The 27,978-nt window shown below is 48.2% G+C and overlaps 1 long non-coding RNA gene across 1 annotated transcript; it reads left to right on the top strand.

The window, feature by feature from the left end:
• The first annotated feature begins 1,547 nt into the window (after positions 1-1,547).
• On the top strand, positions 1,548-22,634 carry LOC144339182 (uncharacterized). The gene is made up of 5 exons (XR_013413941.1): positions 1,548-1,719; positions 11,325-11,452; positions 11,583-11,759; positions 18,387-18,494; positions 22,542-22,634. It is a non-coding gene; the product is annotated as an uncharacterized LOC144339182 (long non-coding RNA).
• The last annotated feature ends 5,344 nt before the right edge of the window (positions 22,635-27,978 follow it).

The following is a 27,978-nucleotide window of genomic DNA, read 5'->3' as shown; positions in this document are numbered from 1 at the left end:
AGCTTATTTTGTATTTTTAGTAGAGACCAGGTTTCACCATGTAGGCCAGGCTGGTCTGGAACTCCTGACCTCAAATGATTCGCCTGCCTCAGCCTCCCAAAGTGCTAGGATTACAGGCAAGCCAACACGCCCAGCCAGAAATTGTGATCTTTATGCTAGTTATTCTAAATATCATGAGGAAGTTTGGCCAGCAATGCATTTCTGGCCTCAATTGCTTTCTGTGAGGTCAGGTGCTAGGAATCAAATGTTTCTGAAGGTGTCTCTTTTTTTTTTTTTTTTTTTTTTTTTTTGCGATAATCTCGCTCTTATTGCCCAGGCTGGAGTGCAATGGCGCAATCTTGGCTCACTGCAACCTCCGCCTCCCAGGTTCAAGCGATTCTTCTGCCTCAGCCTCCTAGTATAGCTGGAATTACAGGCATGCGCCACCACGCCCAGCTAATTTTATATTTTTGGTAAAGACAGGGTTTCTCCATGTTGGTCAGGCTAGTCTCAAACTCCCAACCTGAGGTGATCCTTCCGCTTCAGCCTCCCAAAATGGTGGGATTACAGGCGTGAGCCACCGCGCCCGCTAGTTTTTTGTATTTTTAGTAGAGACGGGGTTTCACCATATTAGCCAGGATGGTCTCGATCTCCTGACCTCGTGATCCGCCCGTCTCGGCCTCCCAAAGTGCTGGGATTACAGGCTTGAGCCACCGCGCCCGGCCTGACTTTTTTTTTTTTTTAAGACAGTCTCACTCTATTGCCTAGGCTGGAGTGTGCAATGGCGTGATCTTGGCTCACTGCAACCTCCTCCACCTCCCGGGTTCAAGCAATTCTCCTGCCTCCACCTCCCAAGTAGCTGGGATTACAGGCATGCGCCACCACCCCTGGCTAATTTTTGTATTTTTAGTAGAGATGGAGTTTCACCATGTTGGCCAGAATGGTCTCGAATCCCTGACGTCAAGTGATCCACCCACCTTGGCCTCCCAAAGTGCTGGGATTATAGGTGTGAGCCACTGTGCCCAGCCATGTATGATATTTCTAACCCTCCCTCTCACTTCTTCCCAACCAGAATCCTTGCTCTTGTGGGCATTTCTTTCTGTTCTGTAAAACCATTTATCTGGTATGTCTTTCAGTACGCAAAGTTAGGCATGCCCAGCCCATTTGTACACCACAGGTCAGGAGGCTAGCCAGGCTAGAGTGTGAGACCAGAGGATTGGCAGTACCCATGCCACTAGGAAAACCAGCAGGACTCTTCACCAATCAGTTTGCTGATAGGCAGACGAATGCACATTTGACATGCAGTTCTTGGGGAAGGCCATTGAAACAGAAGATACCAGCCAAGAATACAAGAATACTGTAGCATTCTTGGCTGTGGGCCTACCCCTTCCTCCCTCTGCAGAACTGCACTGAGCCAGGGGACAAAGGTCACTGTGTACTGTGCTGTAAGCCAGGATCCAGCAATCCCCATTCTGGCTAGGTCCTCCAACCCCCAGAAGGAGGGGAGGTGTGTGCAATTGTTTTTTGTCTAGTAAACAGATAAAAAGGAGCTAAAGTCTAGACCCACCAGATAAGCAAACCAGCACTTTAGAGTATAACATCCAGTGATGGTCAAACTGTTCACTTTCCTTCTGAAACTGCTGGCGTGGGCATGAGTGGACAGCTGCAGTACACACTCCCATGTCTGCTATGAGCTGAGTCTTGGCCTGTGGCCAGGTAGGGAGAATACCTTTGAAACAGGTAAGCCTCAGACACGGGACATGCTGGATGCATGCGTGAATGGTGGTGCTGCATTTTGCTGCTTTGGCCAGCAGGGGCCGGGCTGTCCTGGAGCTCCCAGCCTCCTACCCCAGAACTGCGCAGCCGGCCCCAAGCCCAGGGTGACAAATGAGGCTGCGCGCTGGCTCAGGGCCCCCGGTGACCTTCGAAGTCTCGGCCTAGACCCCGCACGAGGGGTTGTTCTCCAGGAAGCTCCAGCCTTGGTGGCGCTGGGTTCCTGAGCTCTTTTCCAAGCACAGCATAGCTGGGTGGAAGAGCATGTGACCCTCAGACCCTGTGCTTGGAGCGCTGCACCTCCCTCGGCACTCAAGATGGACCTGGCTGACAGCTCCTGTCTCAGTCTGGCCAGACAAAAACAGGTTGGGACCCTCATCCTGGGCCTCCGCTTGCAGCTGTGTACGAAGATGGCAGGCTTATGGGAGGATGTCTACTCCCACTGACCCTGGCATTTCCTGAGTCCCTTGCCTACCTGGGCTGGGCCAAGACCCAACTACAGTCAAGTAGCTGGGGTCCACTCGCTGCTGTGGTCTCTGCCTTTGTGCTCACCTCAAGGTTTGTATCTGGCTTACAGCAAAAGCAGCCCCCACCCCCAACACAGAGCTGGCCTCACAACCAAAAACCAGGAAGGCCCTCACTTGGCACTGGGGAACTAGTTCAAGGGCCAGGTGCACGCAAGGGCATATTAAAGAGTGTGGGGGTGGGGCCCACTGAGACTGGGTGGGCTTCTAGCACAATGGGAATACCTCAGCTGGCCCCTCCAGCTTTGCCCTGCCTGGATGTGCTGGGGACAGGGTGTGTGTGTCCAGGATGTGCTAGGAACCGTCCCAACCCTGGCCTTGTGGGATCCTTTTCTTGGTAATTTTTGTGTCCTTTGTTCTGGAAAAAAAAAAAATCTGGGAATTGTTTGCCGCCAACTCCTCCCTACATGGCCCACGTCCCAGGACTGTGGGTGCAACTGAGGGTCGTCAGAGACCTTAGTTCCACCCCTGCCCGAGTGGGAACATTGTGTTCCCAGCTCCGAGCTGAGCTGCCTATCCAGTTCTTCAGCGCTGGAGGCCCTGGGCTGACTCCAGGCAGGAGGGAGTGGGGATGAGCAAGAACAGCCAGCGGGTTTAAGGAATGGGCAGGAAAAGGAACCTGGAGTGCAGAAGCACCCCTCTACCTCCTCATCAGACTCTTGCCCCCTCCACTTTGGAGGTCCTCTTTGGGGATCAGAGGCCCATCTCTGCCAGGGGCCTGAAGACCTAGATCCTGGAGGTGAAGTCTCTTCTCAGCATCTCACCTGTACCCTTCATCTCCAAAACCATTGCAGTGCTTGCCACCTTGCCCTAGAGCCCTGTCCTCCGACCTCTCGCACCTCTGCCTCCCTCAGCAATGACTTGCCATGGGTCAGAAACTCCAGGCTCCCTCTTTGCTCCCCACCATCCTCCTCTAGCTCCTGCCCCATTTTGAAACTTGCCTGTGGTTGCTATCACCCTTCCTCACCTCTCATTCTTGCCACAGCCCATGGCGCAGTCCCCAGTGACTTCCGCTGACAAAACCAGTGCACATACTAGCTCTCTGGAATCCCCACAAAATTCACCGGGATTGACTTCTCCCTCCTGCTTCAAGGACCACATTCTCAGGAATCATTCAGCCCTCCTGGTTTTCCTTCCGTCTCTTATGATCATCCTCATCTCTGTTGCCAGCTTTAACTACACATAGTTAAATGTTGGAGTGACCCAAGACTGCCCTCTGGGCTCTTCTCCCTCCCTCCCTCCTTGGGGAATTTTGTCAGAACAGTGTGGCTTTGAGTGTTATCACCATGCTGCTCCCTCTGAATTTATACTTCCAGCTGGGACACTTCACGCTGAACTAATTGTCCCACTGTCTGCTTGACATCTCCACTAGGCTATGAAACAGCTGTCCCAAATATTGTCTTTTTTTTTTTTTCTTTCTTGAAGTGGAATCTCGCTCTGTTGCTCAGACTGGAGTGCAGTGGCACGAGCTTAGCTCACTGCAACCTCCACCTCCCGAGTTCAATGGATTCTCCCGCCTCAGCCTTCTGAGTAGCTGGGATTACAGGTGCATGCCACCACATCCTGTTAATTTTGTATTTTTATTTTTTTATTTATTTATTTATTTTTTTTGAGACGGAGTCTCGCTTTGTCACCCAGGCTGGAGTGCAGTGGCCGGATCTCAGCTCACTGCAATCTCCGCCTCCCGGGTTTACGCCATTCTCCTGCCTCAGCCTCCCGAGTAGCTGGGACTACAGGCGCCCACCACCTCGCCCGGCTAGTTTTTTGTATTTTTAGTAGAGACGGGGTTTCACCATATTAGCCAGGATGGTCTCGATCTCCTGACCTCGTGATCCGCCCGTCTCGGCCTCCCAAAGTGCTGGGATTACAGGCTTGAGCCACCGCGCCCGGCCAATTTTGTATTTTTAGTAGAGACAAGATTTCACCACGTTGGCCAGTCTGGTCTCAAACTCCTGACCTCATGTGATCCGCCCGCCTTGGCCTCCCAAAATGCTGGGATTGCAGGCATGAGCCACCACACCTGGCCCATCCTCTTATTTTTCATCAGTACTGCCTCTCCAGTTGTACCACCCTTCTGTCCTGAAGAAGTCTCCAACTGCCAGCACCTCCAGTCTGTCCACTCTCAGATCCCAACTCTTCTTTAAAATCCCTCCACTGCTTTCCTCTCCTTGGACTTAAAACTTGGCCCTAGTCGCAGTCTTAATTACCCTCTAGGATCCACAGCCAGTGTCTTATTTTTGAAAAGCAACTTTTGCCACATCAGCCCTTGGCTGAGTCCTCATGTAACTTCCTACCAGCCTTGCACAGGCGTAAGTGGTCCAGGCCAAGGCCTCTTACTGTCCCTTCACTGCAACCACTGGGAACCTTATGCAAATTTTGCTTTGCTTTTGGTTTTGTTTGTTTTTTGAGATGGAGTCTTGCTTTGTCACAAAGGCAATGGTACAGTCTCAGCTAATTGCAACCTCCATCTCCCAGATTTAAGCGATTCTCCTGCCTCAGCCTCTCGAGTAGCTGGGACTACAGGTGTGTGCCACCACACCCAGCTAATTTTTTGTATTTTGTATTTTTAGTAGAGACGGGGTTTCACCATTTTGGCCAGGCTGTTCTTGAACTCCTGACCTAGTGAACCACCTGCCTCAGCCTCCCAAAGTGCTGGGACTACAGGCGTGAGCCACTGTGCCTGGCAGGTTTTGTTTTTTTAATTTAATTTTTAAAGTGTAGGATATAACAAATACATAAAAGTATATAAAACAAAGATGTTCTGCTCCATTATTTTTCACAGACCAAACACTCAGAAACCCAACACACACGAAAAACATTCCCAGTGCCCTGCAGCTCCCCATTGTGACCCACCGGTCACCCCTCCCTGCCCCATCCTGAGTTTTAAGATAAGGAGATCATCACTTCCTTGATTTTCTTAATCTTTTTGTCACCTAAGGATACCTCTCTAAAGAATTTCTTCCTGGCCAGGCGCGGTGGCTCAAGCCTGTAATCCCAGCACTTTGGGAGGCCGAGACGGGCGGATCACGAGGTCAGGAGATCGAGACCATCCTGGCTAACACGGTGAAACCCCGTCTCTACTAAAAAAATACAAAAAACTAGCCGGGCGAGGTGGCGGGCGCCTGTAGTCCCAGCTACTTGGGAGGCTGAGGCAGGAGAATGGCCTAAACCCGGGAGGCGGAGCTTTCAGTGAGCTGAGATCCGGCCACTGCACTCCAGCCTGGGCGACAGAGCGAGACTCCGTCTCAAAAAAAAAAAGAATTTCTTCCTTCATCCAGCTAAATATATACCTGTAATTAATTGCATAAGAGAGAACCCATCATAACGGCTGTTGTTTAAATCTTTTATCTTTTACTTTTTTCCCTTCCCTCCCTTCTATCACCATTTTCTGCAACCCATGTTTACAAACTGTATGTTCCCTATTTTTCCACTGGCTTATATAATTATAAAAGCATACACATGGCCAGGTGTGGTGGCTCACACCTGTAATCCCAGCACTTCGGGAAGCTGAGGCAGGCGGATCACCTGAGTTCAGGAGTTCGAGACCAGCCTGCCAAACATGGCGAAACCCCATCTGTACTAAAAATACAAAAAATTATCTGGGTGTGGTGGCAGGTGCCTGTAATCGCAGCTATTCGGGAGGCTGAAGCAGGAGAATCGCTTGAACCCAGGAGGCGGAGGTTGCAGTGAGCCGAGATTGCACCACTGCACTCCAGCCTGGGCGACAAGAGCAAAACTCCATCTAAAAATAAATAATTTTTTTTAAATACAAAAAATTAGCTGGATGTGGTGGTGCATGCCTGTAGTTGCAGTTACTCGGGAGGCTGAGGCACCAGAATTGCTTGAAACCGGGAGGCGGAGGTTGCAGTGACCGAAGAGAGATCGCACCATTGCACTCCAGCCAGGGAGACATCATGAGACTCTGTTTCAAAACAAAAAAAGCATACACACATTCACACAAAGTGGTTTGTCTTTGTTGTACACATTTAGGTCACTTTGTACATAGTTTTCTGCATCTCACTTTTCTTACTCATTCCAACTTTGTGGCAGGCCCTCCAAATCAAGTGGCATTATCCCAGTTCCTTCTTTTTGATGATAATATAAAACCTGTCCACATAGCCAGGCACGGTGGCTCAAGCCTGTAATCCGAACACTTTAGGAGGCCGAGGTGGGCGGATCACCTGAGGTCAGGAGTTCGAGACCAGCCTTAACATTGAGAAACACCGTCTCTACTAAAAATACAAAATTAGCTGGGCATGGTGGTACATGCCTGTAATCCCAGCTACTCGGGAGGCTGAGGCAGGAGAATTGCTTGAACCTGGGAGGCAGAGGTTGCGGTGAGCCGAAATCGCGCCATTGCACTCCAGCCTAGGCAACAAGAGCACAAAACTCCATCTCAAAAACAAACAAAAAAATCCTGTCCACAAATATTTTTATACTCTTCCCACAAAAAGTGGAGTCTAAGTTCCCTGTCCTTTAATATGGGCCAGCTTCAGTGACTGCTTCTATTGAATAGAATGGGGCAGAAATGATACCGTGTGATATCTGAGTCTAGGTTAGAAAAGTTGATAGAACTAAAACAGGAGCCAGACACAGTGACTCATGCCTGTAATCCCAGTACTTTGGGAGGCTGAGGTGGGAGGATCACTTGAGCCCGGGAGTTCAAGACCAACCTGGGCAACATATAGACCAGGTCTCTATTTTTAAAAAAAAGAACTTAGGTAGGAGGTGGGACTTGACTCCAGAGGTGGGGCTCGGACACTGCACTAGATTGAGGACTAGCTAAAACAGGGTCTGGGGAGGAAGAGGCTTTCACTCAGACATGCCCACCAACGTGCCGTCAATTTACCATTGCCATGGCAACACCCAGGAGTTACTGCTTCTTTCGGTGGCAATGATCCAATGACCCAAAAGTTACTACCTCTTCCCTAGAGATTTCTGCTTAGCCCCTTAATCTGCATGCAATTAAAAGTGGATATAAATAGGACTGCAAAACTGCCTGGAGCTGCAACTCTCTGCCCAAGGGATAGCCCTACTCTGCAGGAGCAGTCATGGAGCCATAACACCACCTCTTCAACAAAGCTGTTTTCTTCTACCTCTGGCTTGCCCTTGAATTCTTTCCTGGGCAAAGCCAAGAACCCTCATGAGCTAAGCTCCACTTTGGGGCTCGCCTGCCCTGTATCAGAAGTTCCACTTTACTTGTTCTCACTTATCATAATCATCTTTGGAATCTGTCCACCATGTTGTGAGGAAGTCCAGGAGAGGCCACATGCAGGTTTTCAGCCCTGGCTAAATTCTCAGATTACAGCCAGCCTCAAATGGCAGACTTCAAGTAAGGAGCTTTCAGATGATTCCAACCCCAGCCTGCAAGCTTCCCCAGCTAATGCATCAGAGAAAAGTTGTCTCCATAGAATCTTGCTCAAATGGCAGATTTGTGAGCAAAATAAGTTGTTATAAGTCACTAAATTTGAGGTAATTTGTTACACAATGTAGTAACCATAACAATATAGAGATCCCAAAATGTCTCCAACCATGCCCTTGTGGATGGGCCATCACTTTGCAGGCTTTTCCCTCCACTACATTTGATATAGCAATAAATATCCCTGACTATATTGCTCATATCTCAATCCCTTTTTTTCTGAGACAGAGTCTTGCTGTGTTGCCCAGGCTGGAGTGCAGTGGCGTGATCTCAGCTCACTGCAAGCTCCGCCTCCCGGGTTCACACCATTATCCTGCCTCAGCCTCCCAAGTAGCTGGGACTACAGGCACCTGCCACCACACCCAGCTAATTTTTTGTATTTTTAGTAGAGACGGGATTTCACTGTGTTAGCCAGGATGGTCTCAATCTCCTGACCTTGTGATCCACCCGCCTCAGCCTCCAAAAGTGCTGGGTTTACAAGCGTGAGCCACCGCGCCCGGCCATCTTAGTGCTTTTATTTCTATAAGTGAGAGTCCCAAGATTGGAATTATAGGACCCTGAAGTATATGCATTTTTATTTTACTGGAGTTTGCCAAATTGCTTTCCAAAAAGGCTGTAGCCAATCTTACCTCTATCAACAGTGTTTGGAAGCATCCTTTTTCTCACATTCCTGAAAGCAAGAGTTGGTGCAGCTTTTTATTTTTTATTTTATTTTATTTTATTTTTTCGAGACAGAGTCTTGCTCTGTCACCCAGGCTGGAGGGCAGTGGTGCGATCTCGGCTCATTATAACCTCCACCTCCCAGGTTCAAGCAATTCTCCTGCCTCAGCCTCCCAAGTAGCTGGGACTACAGGCATACACCACCACACTCGGCTAATTTTCGTAGTTTTAGTAGAGACGGGGTTTCACCATGTTGGCCAGGCTTGTCATGAACTCCTGACCTCAGGCAATCCACCCGCCTCAGCCTCCCAAAGTGCTGGGATTACAGGTGTAAGCCACTGCGCTCAGCCTGGTGCAGCTGTTTTTGATTTTTGCTAGTCTGTTGGTAATAAAACGACTTATATATTATGTCATATATATATATGTGTGTACATATATGTATATATGTACATATGTACATATGTATGTACATATATATAGAGAGAGAGAGAAAGAGAGAGAGAAAGACAGTCTTGCTCTGTCACCCAGGCTGGAGTGGAGTGGTGTGATCTTGGCTCACTGCAACCTCTGCCTCCTGGGTTCAAGCAATTCTTGTGCCTCAGTCCAGTAGCCGAGATTTCAGGCATGTGCCACCACACCACCTGTTTTTTTTTTTTTTTTTTCTTTTGAGGTGGAGTCATGCACTGTCACCCAGGCTGGAGTGCAGTGGTGCGATCTCCACTCAGTGCAACCTCCATCTCCTGGATTCAAGCAATTCTCCTGCTGCGGCCTCCCAAGTAGCTGGTATTACAGGCGCCTGCCACCACGCCTGGCTAATTTTTTGTATTTTTAGTAGAGACAGTGTTTCACTATGTTGACCAGGTTGGTCTTGAACTCCTGACCTTATGATCCACCCAAAGTACTGGCATAAGCCACTGTGCCTGGCCAATTTTTGTATTTTTTACACTGTTTTCCCGCCCCCCTTTATGTGAAGAATGGGGTCTCGCTATATTGCCCAGGCAAGTCTTGAACTCCTGGGCTCAAGCTATCCCCCTGCCTCTGCCTCCCTAAGAGCTGGGATTACAGGTGTGAGCCACCATGCCCGGCTGTAATTTTTAGTAAAGCCAGGGTTTTGCCATGTTGGCCAGGCTGCAGTCAAACTCCAGGCCTAGTGATCCACCCGCCTTGGCCTCCCAAAATGCTGAGATTATAGGCATTAGCCACCATGCCTGGCAACTGTTATTCTTTTGTTTTTTGAGATAGAGTCTTGCTCTGTCACCCAGGCTAGAGTGCAGTGGTGTGATCTTGGCTCATTGCAACCTCCTCTCCCAAGTTTAAGCAATTCTCTTGCCTCAGCCTCCTGAGTAGCTGGGATTAAAGGAGTGTGCTACCACACCTGGCTAATTTTTGTATTTTTAGTAGAGACAGGGTTTCACCACATCGGCCAGGCTGGTCTCAAACCCCTGACCTCAAGTGATCTGCCCACCTCAGCCTCTTAAAGTGCTGGGATTACAGACGTGAGCCACTGTGCCTGGCCTATTACTCTTTTTTTTTTTTTTTTTGAGATGGAGTCTTGCTCTGTTGCCCAGACTGGAATGCAGTGGCCCAATCTGGGCTCACTGTAGCTGAGACTTACAGGTGTCTACCACCACACCTGGCTAATTTTTTTTTCTTTTTTCTTTTTTCTTTTTTTTTTTTTTTTTTTTGTAGTTTTAGTAGAGACAGGGTTTCACCATGTTATCCAGGATGGTCTTGATCTCCTGACCTTGTGATACACTTGCCTCGGCCTCCCAAAGTGCTGGGATTACAGGCGTGAGCCACCGTGCCCGGCCTTTTTTTTTTTTTTTTTTTTTTGGAGATGGAGTTTCGCTCTTGTTGTTCAGGCTGAAGTGCAATGGCACGATCTTGGGTCACCACAACTGGGTTCAAGCAATTCTCCTGCCTCAGCCTCCTGCGTAGCTGGGATTACAGGCATGCACCACCGTGCCCGGCTAATTTTGTATTTTTAGTAGAAACGGGGTTTCTCCATTTTGGTCAGGCTGGTCTCAAAGTCCCGACCTCAGGTGATCTGGCCGCCTCAGCCTCCCAAAGTGCTGGGATTACAGGCGTGAGCACCACACCCGGCCCTGTTACTCATTTTTTTTTTTTTTTTTTTTTTTTTAGACAGTCTCACTCTGTCACCCAGGCTGGAGTGCAGTGGTGCAATCTCGGCTCACTGCAACATCCACCTCCTGGGTGTCAGTCCTCTGAGCCCCAACCTGCACATATACATCCAGATGGCCTGAGGCAACCAAAAAAAGTACAAAAGAATTGAAACAGCCAGCTCCTGTCTTTTTTTTTTTTTTGAGACAGAGTCTCGCTCTGTCACCCAGGCTGGAGTGCCGTGGCAGGACCTCAGCTCACTGCAAGCTCAGCCTCCTGGGTTCATGCCATTCTCCTGCCTCAGCCTCCCAAGTATCTGGGACTACAGGCGCCCGCCACCACACCCAGCTAATTTTTTGCATTTTTAGTAGAGACAGGGTTTCACCATGTTAGCAAGGATGGTCTCGATCTCCTGACCTCGTGATCCGTCCACCTTGGCCTCCCAAAGTGCTGGGATTACAGGTGTGAGCCACTGCGCCTGGCCTCCAGCTGCTGTCTTAACTGATTAACCAACCTTAAGACATTCCATTATGACTTGTTCCTGCCCTGCCCCAACTGATCGATCAACCTCGTGACATTCTTCTTCTGGACAATGAGTCTTATGATCTCCCCACCATGCACCTTGTGACCCCTGCCCCTGCCTGCAAGAGAAAAACCCCCTTTAACTGTAACTTTCCACTGCTTACCCCAGTCCTATAAAACTGCCCCATCCCTAACTCCTTTTGCTGACTCCTTTCTCAGACTCAGCCCACTTGCACCCAAGTGAATAAATAGCCTTGTTGCTCACACAAAGCCTGTTGGTGGTCTCTTCACATGGACACGTGTGACATTTTGGTGCCATGACTCAGATCAGGGGACCTTCCTTGGGAGATCAATCCCCTGTCCTTCTGCTCTTTGCTCCATGAGAAGGATCCACCTATGACCTCCAGTCCTCAGACCAACCAGCCCAAGGAACATCTCACCAATTTTAAATCGGGTAAGTGGCCTCTTTTTACCCTCTTCTCCAACCTCTCTCACTATTCCTCAACTTCTTTCTCCTTTCAATTTCTGCACCACCCTTCAATCTCTCCCTTCCCTCAATTTCAGTTCCTTTTCTTTTCTGGTAGAGACAGAGGAGATGTGTTTTATCTGTGAACCCAAAACTCCGGCGCTGGTCAAGGATTTGGGAAGACAGTCTTCCCTGGGTGTCTAATCACCATGGGGATGCCTGCCTGATTATTCACCCACATTTCAGAGGTGTCTGATCACCGTGGGGATGCCAGCCTTGATCCTTCACCATAGTGGCAAGTACCACCTCCTCTGGGTGGCAAGTACCACCCGTCACCCCCCACCCCAAGTGTCTCTACCCTCTCTTTTCTCTAGGCTTGCCTCCTTCACTATGGTCAACCTTCCACCCTCCATTCCTCCTTCTTCCCCCTTAGCCTGTGTTCTCAAGAACTTAAAACCTCTTCAACTCTCGCCTGACCTAAAACCTAAGTGTCTTATTTTCTTCTGCAACACGACTTGGCCCCAATACAAACTTGATAATGGCTCTAAATGGCCAAAAAAATGGCACTTTTGATTTCTCCATCCTACAAGATCTAGATAATTTTTGTCAAAAAATGGGCAAATGCTCTGAGGTGCCTTACATCCAGGCATTTTTTTTTTTGTTTTTTTTTTTTTGGAGACGGAGTCTCGCTCTGTCGCCCAGGCTGGAGTGCAGTGGCCGGATCTCAGCTCACTGCAAGCTCTGCCTCCCGGGTTTACGCCATTCTCCTGCCTCAGCCTCCCGAGTAGCTGGGACTACAGGCGCCCGCCACCTCACCCAGCTAGTTTTTTTGTATTTTTTGTAGAGACGGGGTTTCACCGTGTTAGCCAGGATGGTGTCGCTCTCCTGACCTCGTGACCCGCCCGTCTCGGCCTCCCAAAGTGCTGGGATTACAGGCTTGAGCCACCGCGCCCGGCTAGGCATTTTTCACACTTCGTTCCCTCCCTAGTTTCTGCTCCCAATGTGACTTGTCCCAAATCTTCTTTCTTTCTCTCCTGTCTGTTCCTTCAGTCTCCACCCCAAGCTCTTGAGTCCTTTCAATCTTCCTTTTCTACCAACCCATCTGACCTCTCCCCTCCTCCCCAAACTGCTCCTCTTCAGGTCTCTCTTCGCCAGGCTGAATCAGGCTCCAATTCTTCCTAAGCCTCCGCTCCTCCACCCTACAACCTTTCTATCACCTCCCCTCCTCATACTTGGTCTGGCTTACAGTTTCGTTCTGTGACTAGCTCTTCCACACCTGCCCAACAATTTCCTCTTAGAGAGGAGGCTGGAGCTGAAGGTATAGTCAGGTTATATGTGCCTTTTTCTCTATCAGACCTTTCCCAAATCAGCCAGCATCTAGGCTCTTTCTCATCAGATCCCACTAAATATATACAGGAATTCTGATATCTACCTCTGTCCTACAATTTAACCTGGAGTGACTTAAATGTCATCCTAACTTCTATCCTCTCCCCAGATGGACGGGAAAGAGTTTTTTCTCTAGCCCAGTCTCATGCTGACAACTACCGGCTTCATGAGCCAGACCTCCAAGAAGGCATTAGAGCAGTTCCCCGAGAGAATCTCCAATGAAACTATCAGGCAGATTCCCCAGGTATAGCTAGGCAAGATTCCATGGTTTCCTGCCTAGTTGAAGGGCTTAAAAAGGCAGCATACAAAGCTGTTAATATGATAAACTTAAAAAAAACTACCCAAGGTAAAGACAAAAACCCAGCCCAGTTCATGGCTCATTTGGCAGCAACCCTGAGATGCTTTACAGCCCTAGATCCTGAAGGGTCAGAAGGCTGTCTCATTCTCAATATTTTATCACACAGTCAGCTCCTGACATTAAAAAAAAAAAGCTTCAAAAATTGGAATCCAGCCCTCAAACCCCACAACAGGAATTAACCAACCTTGCCTTCAAGGTGTACAGTAATAGAGAGGAGGCAGCCAGACAGCAACACATTTCTGAGGTACAATTACTTGCCTCTGCTGTGAGACAAAATCCAGCTGCACCTCCAGCACATAAGAACTTCAAAACACCTAAGCTACAGTGGTCAGGCATTCCTACAGGACCTCCTCCATCAGGATCTTGCTTCAAATGCCAGAAATCTGGCCACTGGGCCAAGGAGTGTCCACAGCCTGGGATTACTCCCAAGCTGTGTCCCATCTGTGCAGGGACCCACTGGAAATCAGACTGCCCAGCTTGCCTGGCAGCCACTCCTAGAGCTGCTAAAGCTCTGGCCCAAGGCTCTCTGACTGACTCCTTCCCAGATCTGCTTGACTTCGTGGCTGAAAACTGACACTGCCCAATCGCTTCAGAAACCCCCTGGACAATCACGGATGCCGAGCTTTGGGTAACTCTCACAGTGGAGGGTAAGTCCATCCCCTGTTTAATTGATATGGGGGCTACCCACTCCACATTACCTTCTTTTCAAGGGCCTGTTTCCCTTGCCCCCATAACTGTTGTGGGTATTGACGGCCAAGCTTCAAAACCCCTTAAAACTCCACCACTGTGGTGCCAACTTGAACAACATTCTTTTATGCACTCCTTTTTAGTTATTCCCACCTAGCCAGTACCCTTATTATGTCAAGACATTCTAACTAAATTATCTACTTCTCTATTTTTTTTTTTTTTTTTTTTTTTGACGCGGAGTCTTGCTCTGTGCCCCAGGCTGGAGTGCAGTGGCGCGATCTCGGCTCACTGCAAGCTCCACTCCCCCGGGTTCACTCCATTCTCCTGCCTCAGCCTCCCGAGTAGCTGGGACTACAGGCGCCCGCCACCTCGCCCGGCTAATTTTCTTGTATTTTTAGTAGAGACGGGGTTTCACCGTGTTAGCCAGGATGGTCTCGATCTCCTGACCTCATGATCCGCCCGTCTCGGCCTCCCAAAGTGCTGGGATTACAGGCTTGAGCCACCGCGCCCGGCCTACTTCTCTGACTATTCCTGGGCTATAGCCACACCTCATTGCTGCCCTTTTCCCCAGTTCAAAGCCTCCTTCACATTCTCCCGTTGTGTCTCCCTACCTTAATCCGCAAGTATAAGATACCTCTACTCCTACCTTGATGACCAATCATACACTCCTTATCATCCCATTAAAACCTAATCACTCGGCCTGGTGCAGTGGCTCACACCTGTAATCCCAGCACTTTGGGAGGCCGAGGCAGGCGGATCATGAGGTCAGGAGATCGAGACCATGGTGAAACCCCGTCTCTACTAAAAATACAAAAAATGAGCCGGGCCCGGTGGCGGGCGCCTGTAGTTCCAGCTACTCGGGAGGCTGAGGCAGGAGAATGGCGTGAACCCGGGAGGCGGAGCTTGCAGTGAGCCAGGATAGCGCCACTGCACTCCAGCTTGGGCGACAGAGCGAGACTCCGTCTCAAAAAATAAATAAATAAAATAAAATAAAACCTAATCACTCGGCCTGGTGCAGTGGCTCACACCTGTAATCCCAGCACTTTGGGAGGCCGAGGCAGGCGGATCATGAGGTCAGGAGATTGAGAGCATCCTGGCTAACACGGTGAAACCCCATCTCTACTAAAAATACAAAAACTTAGCTGGGCGTGGTGGCAGGCACTTGTAGTCCCAGCTACTCAGGAGGCTGAGGCAGGAGAATGGCATGAACCCAGGAGGCGGAGCTTGCAGTGAGCCAAGATCATGCCACTGTACTCCAGCCTGGGTGACAGAGTGAGACTCCATCTCAAAAAAAAAAAAAAAAAAAAAAAAAAACCTAATCGCTCTTACCCCACTCAACACCAATATCCCATCTCACAGCAGGCTTTAAAAAGGTTAAAGCCTGTTATCACTTGCCTGCTACAGCATAGGCTTCCAAAGCCTATACACTCTCCTTACAATTCCCCCATTTTACCTGTCCAAAAACCAGACAAGTCTTACAGGTTAGTTCAGGATCTGCACCTTATCACCCAAATTGTTTTGCCTATCCACCCTGTGGTGCCCAACCCATACACTCTTTTGTCCTCGATACTTTACTCCACAACCCACCATTCCATTCTTGATCTTAAAAATGCTTTTTCAGTATTCCCCTGCACCCCTCATCCCAGGCCCTCTTTGCTTTTACCTGGACTGACCCTGACACCCATCAGCCTCAGCAACTTACCTGGGCTGTACTGCCGCAAGGCTTCAGGGACAGCCCCCATTACTTCAGTCAAGCCTAAATTTCTTCCTCACTCATTACCTATCTCGGCATAATTCTTCATAAAAACACATGTGTGGCTGGGCACGGTGGCTCAAGCCTGTAATCCCAGCACTTTGGGAGGCCGAGACGGGCAGATCACGAGGTCAGGAGATCGAAACCATCCTGGCTAACATGGTGAAACCCCGTCTCTACTAAAAAATACAAAAAACTAGCCGGGCGAGGTGGTGGGCGCCTGTAGTCCCAGCTACTCGGGAGGCTGAGGCAGGAGAATGGCAGAAACCCGGGAGGCAGAGCTTGCAGTGAGCTGAGATCCGGCCACTGCACTCCAGCCTGGGCGACAGAGCGAGACTCCGTCTCAAAAAAAAAAAAAAAAAACCAAAAAAAAAAACCACACATGCTCTCCCTGCTGATTGTGTCTGGCTAATCTCCCAAACCCCAACCCCTTCTAGAAAACAACAACTCCTTTCCTTTCTGGGCATGGTTGGATAGTTTCACCTTTGGACACCTGGTTTTGCTGTTCTAGCCAAACCATTATATAAACTCACAAAGAAAAACCTAGCTGACCCCATAGATCCTAAATCCTTTCCCCACTCCCCTTCCCATTACTTAAAGACAGTGCTAGAGACTGCTCCCACACTAGCTCTCCCTGACTCATCCCAACCCTTTTCATTACACACAGCCAAAGTGCAGGGCTGTACAGTCAAAATTCTTACACAAGGACTGGGACCATGCCCTGCAGCCTTTTTGTCCAAACAACTTGACCTTACTGTTTTAGGCTGGCCATCATGCCTCTGTGCAGTGGCTGCTGCCACCCTAATAGTTCTACAGGCCCTCAAAATCACAAACTATGCTCAACTCACTCTCTACAGTTCTCATAACTTCCAAAATCTATTTTATTCCTCACACCTGATGCATATACTTTCTGCTCCTCAGCTCCTTCAGCTATACTCACTCTTTGTTGAGTCTCCCACAATTACCATTGTTCCTGGCCCAGACTTCAATCTGGCCTCCTACATTATTCCAGATACCACCCCTGATCCCCGTGACTGTATCTCTCTGATCCACCTGACATTCACTCCATTTCCCCATATTTCCTTCTTTCCTGTTCCTCACCCTGATCATACTTGGTTTATTGATGGCAGTTCCACCAGGCCTAATCACCACTCACCAGCAAAGGCAGGCTATGCTATAGTATCTTCCACATCTATCATTGAGGCTACTGCTCTGCCCCCCTCCACTACCTCTCAGCAAGCCAAACTCATTGCCTTAATTCGGGCACTCATTCTTACAAAAGGACTACGTGTCAATATTTTTACTGACTCTAAATATGCCCTCCATATTCTGCACTAGCATGCTGTTATATGAGCTGAAAGAGGTTTCCTTACTATGCAAGGGTCCTCCATCATTAATGCCTCTTTAATAAAAACTCTTCTCAAGGCCGCTTTACTTCCACAGAGTCATTCACTGCAAGGGCCATCAAAAGGCATCAGATCCCATCGCTCAAGGCAACAATTATGCTGATAAGACAGCTAAACAAGCAGCTAGCATTCTAACTTCTGTCCTTCATAGTCAGTTTTTCTCCTTCTCATTGGTCACTCCCGCCTACTCTCCCACTAAAACTTTCACCTAACAATCTCTTCCCACACAAGGCAAATGGTTCTTAGACCAAGAAAAATATCTCCTTCCAGCCTCACAGGCCGATTCTCTTCTCTCGTCATTTCATAACCTCTTCCATGTAGGTTACAAGCCGCTAGCCCACCTCTAGAGTCTCGCTCTGTCGCCCAGGCTGGAGTGCAGTGGGGTGATCTCGGCTCACTGCAAGCTCTGCCTCCTGGGTTCATGCCATTCTCCTGCCTCAGCCTCCCCAGTAGCTGGGACCACAGGTGCCCGCCACCATGCCCAACTAATTTTTTGTGTGTTTTTAGTAGAGACAGGGTTTCACCATGTTAGCCAGGATGTTCCCTGACCTTGTGATCCACCCACCTCAGCCTCCCAAAGTGCGGGATTACAGGCATGAGCCACTGCACCTGGCTCTAGCCCGCCTCTTAAAACCTCTCATTTCATTTCTATTGTGGAAATCTATCCTCAAAAAAAATCACTTCTCAGTGTTCCATCTCCTGTTCTACTACTCCTCAGGGATTGTTCAGGCCTCTCCCTTCCCTACACATCAAGCTCGGGAATTTGCCCCTGCATTTCCCTGCCCAGGACTGGCAAATTGACTTTACTCACATGCCCCAAGTCGAAAAACTAAAATACCTCTTGGTCTGGGTAGACACTTCCACTGGATGGGTAGAGGCCTTTCCCACAGGGTCTGAAAAGGCCACCGCGGTCATTTCTTCCCTTCTGTCAGACATGATTCCTCAGTTTGGCCTTTCCATCTCTATACAGTCCGATAATGGACTGGCCTTTATTAGTCAAATCACCCAAGCAGTTTCTCAGACTCTTGATATTCAGCAAAACCTTCATACCCCTTAGCATCCTCAATGTTCAGGAAAGGTAGAATGGACTAATTATATATATATAATTATATACATATATATATATATGGGTTTTTTTTTTTTTTTTTTTTTTTTGAGACAAGAGTCTTGCTCTGTCACCCAGGCTGGAGTGCAGTGGCCCGATCTCGGTGCAACTGCAAGCTCTGCCTCCTGAGTTCACGCCATTCTCCTGCCTCAGCCTCCCTAGTAGCTGTGACTACAAGCACTTGCCACTATGCCTGGTTAATTTTTTCTATATTTTTTTTAGTACAGATGGGGTTTCACCATGTTAGCCAGGATGCTCTCGATCTCCTGACCTTGTGATCTGCCCGCCTCAGCCTCCCAAAGTGGCGTGAGCCACTGCGCCTGGCCAAACTAATGGTATTTTAAAGACACATCTCACTAAGCTTATCTTCCAACTTAAAAAGGACTGGGCTGTACTTTTACCTCTTGCCCTTCTCAGAATTAGAGCCTGTTCTCGAGATGCTACTGGGTACAGTCCATTTAAACTGTTATATGGATGTACTTTCTTGCTCAGCCCCAGCCTCGTCCCACACACCAGCCCTCTAGACGACTATCTTCCAGTCCTCAAGCAGTCTAGACAGGAAATTCACCAGGCTGCTTCTCTTGCCTACTCCAGATTCCCCGCCATATAAAGACACCCTAGCTAGACGATCAGTTCTTTTTTTTGTTTTGTTTTGTTTTGTTTTTTGAGACGGAGTCTCGCTCTGTCGCCCAGGCTGGAGTGCAGTGGCGCGATCTGGGCTCACTGCAAGCTCCGCCTCCTGGGTTTACGCCATTCTCCTGCCTCAGCCTCCTGAGTAGCTGGGACTACAGGCACCCGCCACCGCGCCCGGCTAATTTTTTGTATTTTTAGTAGAGACGGGGTTTCACCGTGGTCTCGATCTCCTGACCTTGTGATCCGCCCACCTCGGCCTCCCAAAGTGCTGGGATTACAGGCGTGAGCCACCGCGCCCGGCACGATCAGTTCTTATTAAAATTCTGACCCCTCAAACTCTACAACCTTGATGGACTGGACCCTACTTAGCCATCTGTAGTACCCCAACTGCCGTCCGCCTGCAGGACCCTCCTCATTGGGTTCACCATTCCAGAATAAAGCTGTGTCCATCGGACAGCCAGCCTGATCGCTCTTCTTCCTCCTGGAAGTCGCAAGTACTCTCCCCTATTTCCCTTAAACTCATTCACATTTCTGAAAAACAGTAATAACTTTTATGAGCCTAATACATCCCTTCATTCTATCAAGTCTATTCATCCTTACCCTACTTTTTGCAACAGGGCTCTATGTAGTCACCCCCACTACTTGGACTGCACCCCAAAAACCTGTCATCCCTACTATATTCTGTCTAGTCATACTCCTATTCTCCATTCTCAACTACTCACAAATGCCCTGCCCTTGTTTACACTGCCGGTTTACTCTTTTCCTCCAAACCATCATAACTGATATCTCCTGGTTTTATCTCAAACCACCTTAAGTCTCTCTTGAAGTAAATAAAAGATCTTCGGTGGCGGCCGGCCGCGGTGGCTCAAGCCTGTAATCCCAGCACTTTGGGAGGCCGAGACAGGCGGATCATGAGGTCAGGAGATCAAGACCATCCTGGCTAACACAGTGAAACCCCATCTCTACTAAAAATACAAAAACTTAGCTGGGCGAGGTGGCAGGCGCCTGTAGTCCCAGCTACTCGGGAGGCTGAGGCAGGAGAATGGCGTGAACCCGGGAGGCGGAGCTTGCAGTGAGCTGAGATCCGGCCACTGCACTCCAGCCTGGGTGACAGAGCGAGACTCCGTCTCAAAAAAAAAAAAAAAAAAAAATCTTCGGTGGCAAGGTACACTCCACTACTTTCACCCTGATGAAGTTCTATTCTCTCCATAGTTTTGTCATTGCTACACTGCTTACTTTGATGTCCATTCCTTGCCTTCTGATGAGTTTCAACATCTTTTCATGTTGTGAGGTTCTGTCCATTGCCTCTTAATACCCTTTTCTCCTTCTTTGCTAACAAATCTTGATTTTGTCCAGGAGGGTAAGTGTCCAGTCCCAAGTAATGGACAAATCCTGACCTGTTCTCTGACTTCTCAGCCTCCTTGTGAGCCTGAGAAGTCTGAGTCATTGGTCAGTGAACAATAAATGGAAGTCTGCTGGGGCTTCTGGGAAAGCATTTGCTTACCTCATAAAGGGGATAGATGTGGCTGGGGCCAGCCTACCTCCTACTTTGAATACTGATATGATGTTTGGAAAGGATGCAGCTATCTTTCAAAGCAAGGGCCATAAGCCTGAGGACAGAATCCAACACGTCAAGGATGATGGTGGAAGGATCCAAATAGCCTGACTTATATGCAACAGAAACAAATGGTGTGTCCACCAAAAGACATGTAAAAGAACATTCGGCCAGGCACTGTGGCTCACGCCTGTAATCCCACCACTTTGGGAGACTGAGGTGGGTGTATCACCTGAGGTCGGAGTTCAAGACCAGCCTAACCAACATGGTGAAACCCTGTCTTTACATAAAATACAAAAGTTAGCCCAGTGTGGTGGTGCACACCTGTAGTCCCAGCTACTCAAGAAGCTGAGGCAGGAGAATCAGTTGAACTTGGGAGGAGGAGGTTGCAGTGAGCTGAGATCATGCCACTGCACTCCAGTCTGGGTGACAGAGCGAGACTCTGTCTCAAAAACAAAAACAAAAACAATATTTTTTATTTTTGTTCTTAGTTAAATATTTGTAAATTAAATATTTTTCTCATTTTTATTCATTTCTAGGGGCCAATTTGTAGCAAATCCTATTATTTTTCATGTGTTTTTCTTGTATTTATCACCTTAACATTTTATCTTATTAATTGCAATAATTTTCAAGAAAGTCCTTTGGATTTTCTAGATTTGCAATCATGGCATTAACTAAAGAGATAGTTTGGCCGGGCGAGGTGGCTCAAGCCTGTAATCCCAGCACTTTGGGAGGCCGAGACGTGCGGATCACGAGGTCAGGAGATCGAGACCATCCTGGCTAACACGGTGAAACCCCGTCTCTACTAAAAAATACAAAACACTAGCCGGGCGAGGTGGTGGGCGCCTGTAGTCCCAGTTACTTGGGAGGCTGAGGCAGGAGAATGGCGTAAATCCGGGAGGCGGAGCTTGCAGTGAGCTGAGATCCGGCCACTGCACTCCAGCCCGGGCGACAGAGTGACACTCCGTCTCAAAAAAAAAAAAAAAAAAAAAAGAGAGATAGTTTAATGTCTTTCTCTCCAATATTTATAGCATGCCATTTTCTTTTCTTATTATATTCGTTAGGACTCTTTTCTTCAAAGCCAAATACTTTGGAAATATTTGCTAGAATTCTAAGGCAATGTGTTATAATAGTGTTGCCATCATCCCTGTCTAGTTCCTGTTTTTTTTTTTTTTTTTTTTTTTTTTTTTGAGACGGAGTCTCGCTCTGTAGCCCAGGCTGGAGTGCAGTGGCCGGATCTCAGCTCACTGCAAGCTCCGCCTCCCCGGTTCACGCCATTCTCCGGCCTCAGCCTCCCGAGTAGCTGGGACTACAGGCGCCCGCCACCTCGCCCGGCTAGTTTTTTGTATTTCTTAGTAGAGACGGGGTTTCACCGTGTTAGCCAGGATGGTCTCGATCTCCTGACCTCGTGATCCGCCCGTCTCGGCCTCCCAAAGTGCTGGGATTACAGGCTTGAGCCACCGCGCCCAGCCTAGTTCCTGTTTTTAAAAAATGTTTTGCATATCTGGTGTACCTGAACTTATTATTATATCGTTTATGTATAGTTTATGTCTGTTTCTTTTTTCTTTTCTTTTTTCTTTTTTTTTTTTTTTGGAGACAGAGTCTTGCTCTGTCACCTAGGAGTGCAGTGGCATGATCTCAGCTCACTGCAACCTCTGCCTCCTGGGTTCAAGCGATTCTCGTGCCTCAGCCTCCCAAGTAGCTAGGACTATAGGCATGCACCACCACGCTCGGCTAATTTTTTTATTTTTGGTAGAGATGGGGTTTCGCCATGTTGGCCAGGCTGGTCTTTAACTCCTTGTCTCAAGTGATCTGCCCGCCTTGGCCTCCCAAAGTGCTGAGATTACAGATGTGAGCCACAGTGCCCGGCCATGTCTGTTTCATAAATTGTCTCTTTCTGTGTTAGATAGTGGCCCTGTTTATTTTGCTCAATGCCTGTCACCTTAACTCCTACCTTTTCTCATGTGTACTCCTGTTCTCCTCTAGTTTGTGCTGGCCTGATCTCTCTGCCCACTCCTTTATTTTTCAGCCTTTTCTATTCATGTGGTCTCAAATATCCTACAAATAGCATGTGGCTGGGTTTTGTTTCTCTAGTCCAGTCTCTGTGTCTTTAAAGGGAGTTCAGGATTTATTTACTGTGATAAAGATGTTTAGTTTTGCTCATTCCATAAATTCTTTTTTTTTTTTTTTTAAGATATAGGATCTCACTATGTTGCCCAGGCTGGACTTCAAGTCCTGGGCTCAAGCAGTTCTCCTGCCTCAGCCTCCAGAGTAGCTGGGATTAAAGGTGAGAGCCATAGTGCCCAGTCCCATAATTTAGATTTATTATTATTATTACTATTATTATTATTATGTTTTTGAGATGGAGTCTCACTCTGTCGCCCAGGATGGAGTGCAGTGGCGCTATCTCGGCTCACTGCAAGCTCCGCCTCCCGGGTTCAAGCTATTCTCCTGCCTCAACCTCCTGAGTACCTGGGATTACAGGTGCCCGCCACCACGCCCAGCAAATTTTTTTGTATTTTTTTAGTAGAGAAGGGGTTTCACCATGTTAGCCAGGATGGTCTCGATCTCCTGACCTCATAATCTGCCCGCCTCAGCCTCCCAAAGTGTTGGGCTTACAGGCGTGAGCCACTGTACCCGGCCTAGGTTATTTTTTACATTGCAGTTTTATATTTTTATTCAGTTGACCTATATGAAACTACTGTTTTTGTAGGTTAAAACAGTTGAGTATTAGCAGTTTCATAGGGTCAACCTAATATTTTCCTCTTTCTCTTGCTCTCTTTGATTAAACTGTCATTCATTTAATGTTTCCACCTGGTAATTTGGACATTCTACTATTTTTTCCTCATTCCATTTATGGTTATTGTTTCTCTCCAGGCATGACAACTGTCCTTTAGCTGGGCCTAGGTGGGCCGATAGTGCACCTGTGTTATGGGGAAGAGTTTGAGGCCAGCTGGCCCTTCTTCCTTGATATGTAATTTGTTTTATCTATCTAGAACCTTGTATAATGGTCTCTTTCTCCTTGGAGTTTAAGAATTTTACTGTAGTCTTTCTCTTTCATCCTTCTTGGGAATGTGATCAGTTCCTCCCATCTACACACAGCGTTTTTTTTTTGAAAGGGAGTCTGACTCTGTCACCCAGGCTGTAGTGCAGTGGTGTGATCTTTGCTCACTGCAACCTCTGCCTCCCAGGTTCAAGCAATTCTCCTGTCTCAGCTTCCAGAATAGCTGGGACTACAGGTGCGCACCACCACGCCAGGCTAATTTTTGTATTTTTTAGTGGAGACAGGGTTTCACCATGTTGGCCGGGCTGGTCTCAAACTCCTAACCTCAAGCAATCTACCCGTCTCAGGGTCCCAAAGTGCTGGGATGACAAGTGTGAGCCACCGCGCCTGGCCAACACTGCGTTTTCTTCATGTCATGAAAGTTTTCTTCTGTAATTTGACTAGCCGATGCCTCCATTTCAGCTGTCCCTTTTTCTCCTTTTAGGACTCCTGCTGTCTGCACATCAGAAGTCCTGGACTTGCCCCCAAGATCTGTGGTCTATTCCTTCATCCTTTTCTGCTCTGTGCATCTTTCCCTTAAGTTCTGAGCTACTTCTTCCATTAGACCCAAGTGGCTTTTTCATATTCCTTCAGAACGTCAAACTTCTTCTTTCCTTGGGGTCTTTGTACTTTCTGTGCTTTTCTGCCAGAAATGGCTTCCTCTAGATCTTTCCATGCTCAGTCAGTGCCTTTGGGCTGATCTTAGCTCAGATGTCCCCTTCTCTACCTCTCCTGCTGCTTTAGATGTAAACACCATACTCTGCACTTTTGCTTGGTTCCTTTTCTCCATTGTAGTCACTCTGCCTAAAATTATGTTATTTGTTCTTTTACTGTCTGTTGCCTCTCATCCACCTCTGGACAAATAAATCATTTTAATTCTTACTGTGTTTATTCATGCTGCATCCCTGGTGTCTAATCTAAGTCAGACCTTGATAAGCACTTGCAAAAGGAATGGAAGAGTGAATAAATGCTCAGGCTGCTCCAAAGAGACTCTGCCTTGCCCAGCCTTATACCCCACACAGAGGAGCACTGGAATGGGAGATGGGGTGGGGAGAGGGTAGAGCACTGGTCTATATGTTAAGGACCTGAATGTGTAACTGCCCAACGGGTTCACCTTGCCCACTGACTTGACAGAGCCAATTTATCAAGACAGGGGACTTGCAATGGAGAAAGAGTAATTCACGCACAGCGGGCTGTATGGGAGATCAGAGTTTTATTATTACTCAAATCAGTCTCTGGAGCATTCAGGGATCAGAGTTTTTCAAGATAATTTGGCCGGTAGGAGCTCAGGGAGTGAGGAGTGCTGATTGGTCAGGTTGGAGATAGAATCACAGGGGTGTCAAAGTGAGGTTTTCTTGCTGTCTTCTGTACCTGGCTGGGATGGCAGATTACTGGTCTGGGAGGTGTCAGCTGCATCGAGTGCAGGGTCTGAAAACATCTCAGACATTGATCTTAGGTTTTACAATAGTGTTGTTATCCCCAGGAGCAGTCTGGGGAGGTTGAGACTCTTGCAGCCAAAAGCTGCATGACCCCACTAAACTGTAGTTTCTAATCTTGTAGCTAATTTGTTAGTCCTACAAAGGCAGACTGGTCCCCAGGCAAGAAGGGGGTCTTTTGGGAAAGGGCTATTATCAATTTTGTTTCAGAGTCAAATCATAAACTAAATTCCTTCCCAAGGTTAGTTCATCCTATGCCCAGGAATGAACAAGGACAATTTAAAGGTTAGAAGCAAGATGGAGTCAGTTAGGTTTGATCTCTTTCAGTGTCATAATTTCCTCAGTTGTAATTTTTGCAAAGTCAGTTTCAAATGATTGGTGCCTTTTGAGCCTTTATTCAGCAGCCACTGTAGGTCCTGAAGCCACAGGCAGGGAACAGGAACAGGAACTGGGCCAGGCTTCCCAGCGATTCTGCTGGTGTGAGGGACCTTCTGGGCCTGACCTTAACCTGCGGGATTCTCACCTTGCCCCAACCTCTAGCTGCCCCATTTTATTTTTCTCCACAGTACTCACCACTTAACACCGTGTGGTACTCAATTTATTCAGTCAGTCAACTGGTATATCTAGAGCTTAATTGGTATTTGAATTTCTCAGGATACATCCATGAATGAAAGGGCGACTCTCACTTCACAGACCTCTCTTTCTTGTGGGAGAAGTGAGGCAATGCCATATAAGGATAATAAGCATTTACTTTTAAAGTGCGTGAAGCTGAGTGCAGTGGCTCACACTTGTAATCCCAGCACTTTAGGAGGCTGAAGCAGAGGGATTGCTTGAGCTCAGTAGGTCGAGACCAGCCTGGGCAATATAGCAAGGCCTTGTCTCTACTAAAAATTTAAAAAATAGAGGACCAGTCTCGCTGGCTCCTGCCTGTAGTCCCAGCACTTTGGGAAGCTGAGGCAGGCAGATCACTGGAGGTCAGGATTTTGAAACCAGCCTGGCCAACATGGCAAAGAAGCCTCATCTCTACTAAAAATACAACAATAGGCCAGGTGCGGTGGCTCATGCCTGTAATCCCAGCACTTTGGGAGGCCAAAGCGGGTGGATCACCTGAGGTCAGGAGTTTGAGACCAGCCTGACCAACATGGAGAAATCCCGTCTCTACTAAAAATACAAACTTAGCTGGGCGTGGTGGCGCATGCCTGTAATCCCACCTTCTCGGAAGGTTGAGGCAAGAGAATCACTTGAACCCAGGAGGCGGAGGTTGCAGTGAGCCAAGATTGCGCCACTGTACTCCAGCCTAGGCGACAGAGAGACTCCATCTCAGAAAAAAAAAAAAAAAAAATTCCCCAGTTGTAGTGGTGCATGCCTATAAACCCAGCTACTCGGGAGGCTGAGGCAGGAGAATCACTTGATCCCAGGAGGTGGAGGTTGCAGTGAGTTGAGACACACCACTGCACTCCAGCCTGGGAGACAAAGTGAAACTGTGTCTCAAAAAAAATAAAAAAATAGCCAGGCATGGTGTCATAGTCCTAGCTACTTGGGATTCTGGGAGTTTGAGGTTGCAGTGAGCCGTGATAGAACCACTGCGCTCCAGCCTGGGTGACAGGGCTAGACCCTGTCTCCAAAAAATAAAAAAAGTGTATGAGAAGGTGGTAACTGCTAATAAGCGGCCAGGCACAGTGCCTCACGCCTGTTATCCCAGTACTTTGGGAGGTCAAGGAGTATGGATCACTTGAGGCCAGGAGTTTGAAACCAGCCTGGCCTGGATAACATGGTGAAACCCTGTCTCTACTGAAAAATAGAAAAATTAGCCGGGTGTGGAGGTGCACGCCTGTAATCCCAGCTACTTGGGAGGCTGAGGCATGAGAATCGCTTGAACCCTAGAAGCAGAGGTTGCAATGCCATAGCACTGCAGCCTGGGTGACAGCAAGATTCTGTCTCAAAAAATAAAAAATTCTGAGAAGGTGGTAACTGCTACGGAAACATATAGAGCCAGGATAAGGGGATAAAGGTGATCATGAGTGCTGGGGGCAGAGTGGGGCAGGTTACAGTCTGAAATGAGGGGCTCTGAGAGCTGGGGTGCAGCCCTTTGGAAATCTGTGCAATCCAGGCATGGAAACAACCATAGCTCATACACTGTGGAGGAGAGTGCATGGGGTGTGATGTGTGAGGAACACTGGGAGATTGAGCAGCAAGGCTGAAAGCTGGCCGGGAAGATACAGTCAGAGGGGTAATAGGGAATCAGGAGGGTCCTGCTGTCTCTGTTTTTCCTTGGAGAGGAGGTACTCCACGGTTCTGAGCAGGGATTGGGAGGGTCTGACTCATGTATTCACAGGCTGATGTGTGCAGAACAGACTGAAGGCATCAGGGGCGGCAACAGGAGACCAGGAGGCAGCTGTGACATTGCCCTCGAGAGAAATGGTGGCAGTTTGGACTCAGTGGAGTATGGACATGGCAGGAAGTGATTTCATTTTGGGTAGATGATGCTGATGGGGACAACAGAACTTTCTGGTGCACTGGATATAGCTGGGAAAGAGAGTAGTCAAGGGGTACTTTGAGGTGTTTGGCTTGAACAATAAGAAGGGTTGAGGTGCTATCACTCTATTTGGGGGAAGTGGGGTGAAGTAGGTTTGGCGGATGAGCCAGCGTTAGGGTGGCACAAGTTGCGTTTGAGATGCCAATGACTGGAAGTCAGAGTGCAGACGTTTAGTTGACAGTGGGACTGGTGAATCTGCCACTCAGGAAGGGTCTGGACTGGACAAACACTTTTAGGAGTGATTGACACGGTGGCATTCGAAGTCATGAGCCTGGATAAGATTTTGGAAGAGTGAGCGTAGACAGAAAACACACAGATGAGAAACTGGTGAGATTGGAGGAAACCAGGTGGACATGGAGCCCTGGAAACCACATGCTAGGGTGAGAGGAGCTGCTCACAGGAAGTCTCTCCTGTCCACTGTTACAAGGTCAGGGATATTTATTTATTTTCCCTTTTTGTTCACTGCTGTATGTCCAATACAGAGTGTAAGTGCTTAATAAATACTTGTTGAATTAAGGAGTGTATGAGTGAATTTACACCTTTGCAAACACCCAGTACACAGGGCTGCAACATTGGCCTTCTTTACAGAGAGAGCAGAGATCAGGTATGAGGCTCT

This window comes from Macaca mulatta, chromosome 2 (genome assembly GCF_049350105.2).
Source record: "Macaca mulatta isolate MMU2019108-1 chromosome 2, T2T-MMU8v2.0, whole genome shotgun sequence".
NCBI lineage: Eukaryota > Metazoa > Chordata > Mammalia > Primates > Cercopithecidae > Macaca > Macaca mulatta.
The sequence above is the reverse complement of the archived record's forward strand: the minus strand, read 5'-3'. Positions and strand labels throughout refer to the sequence as shown.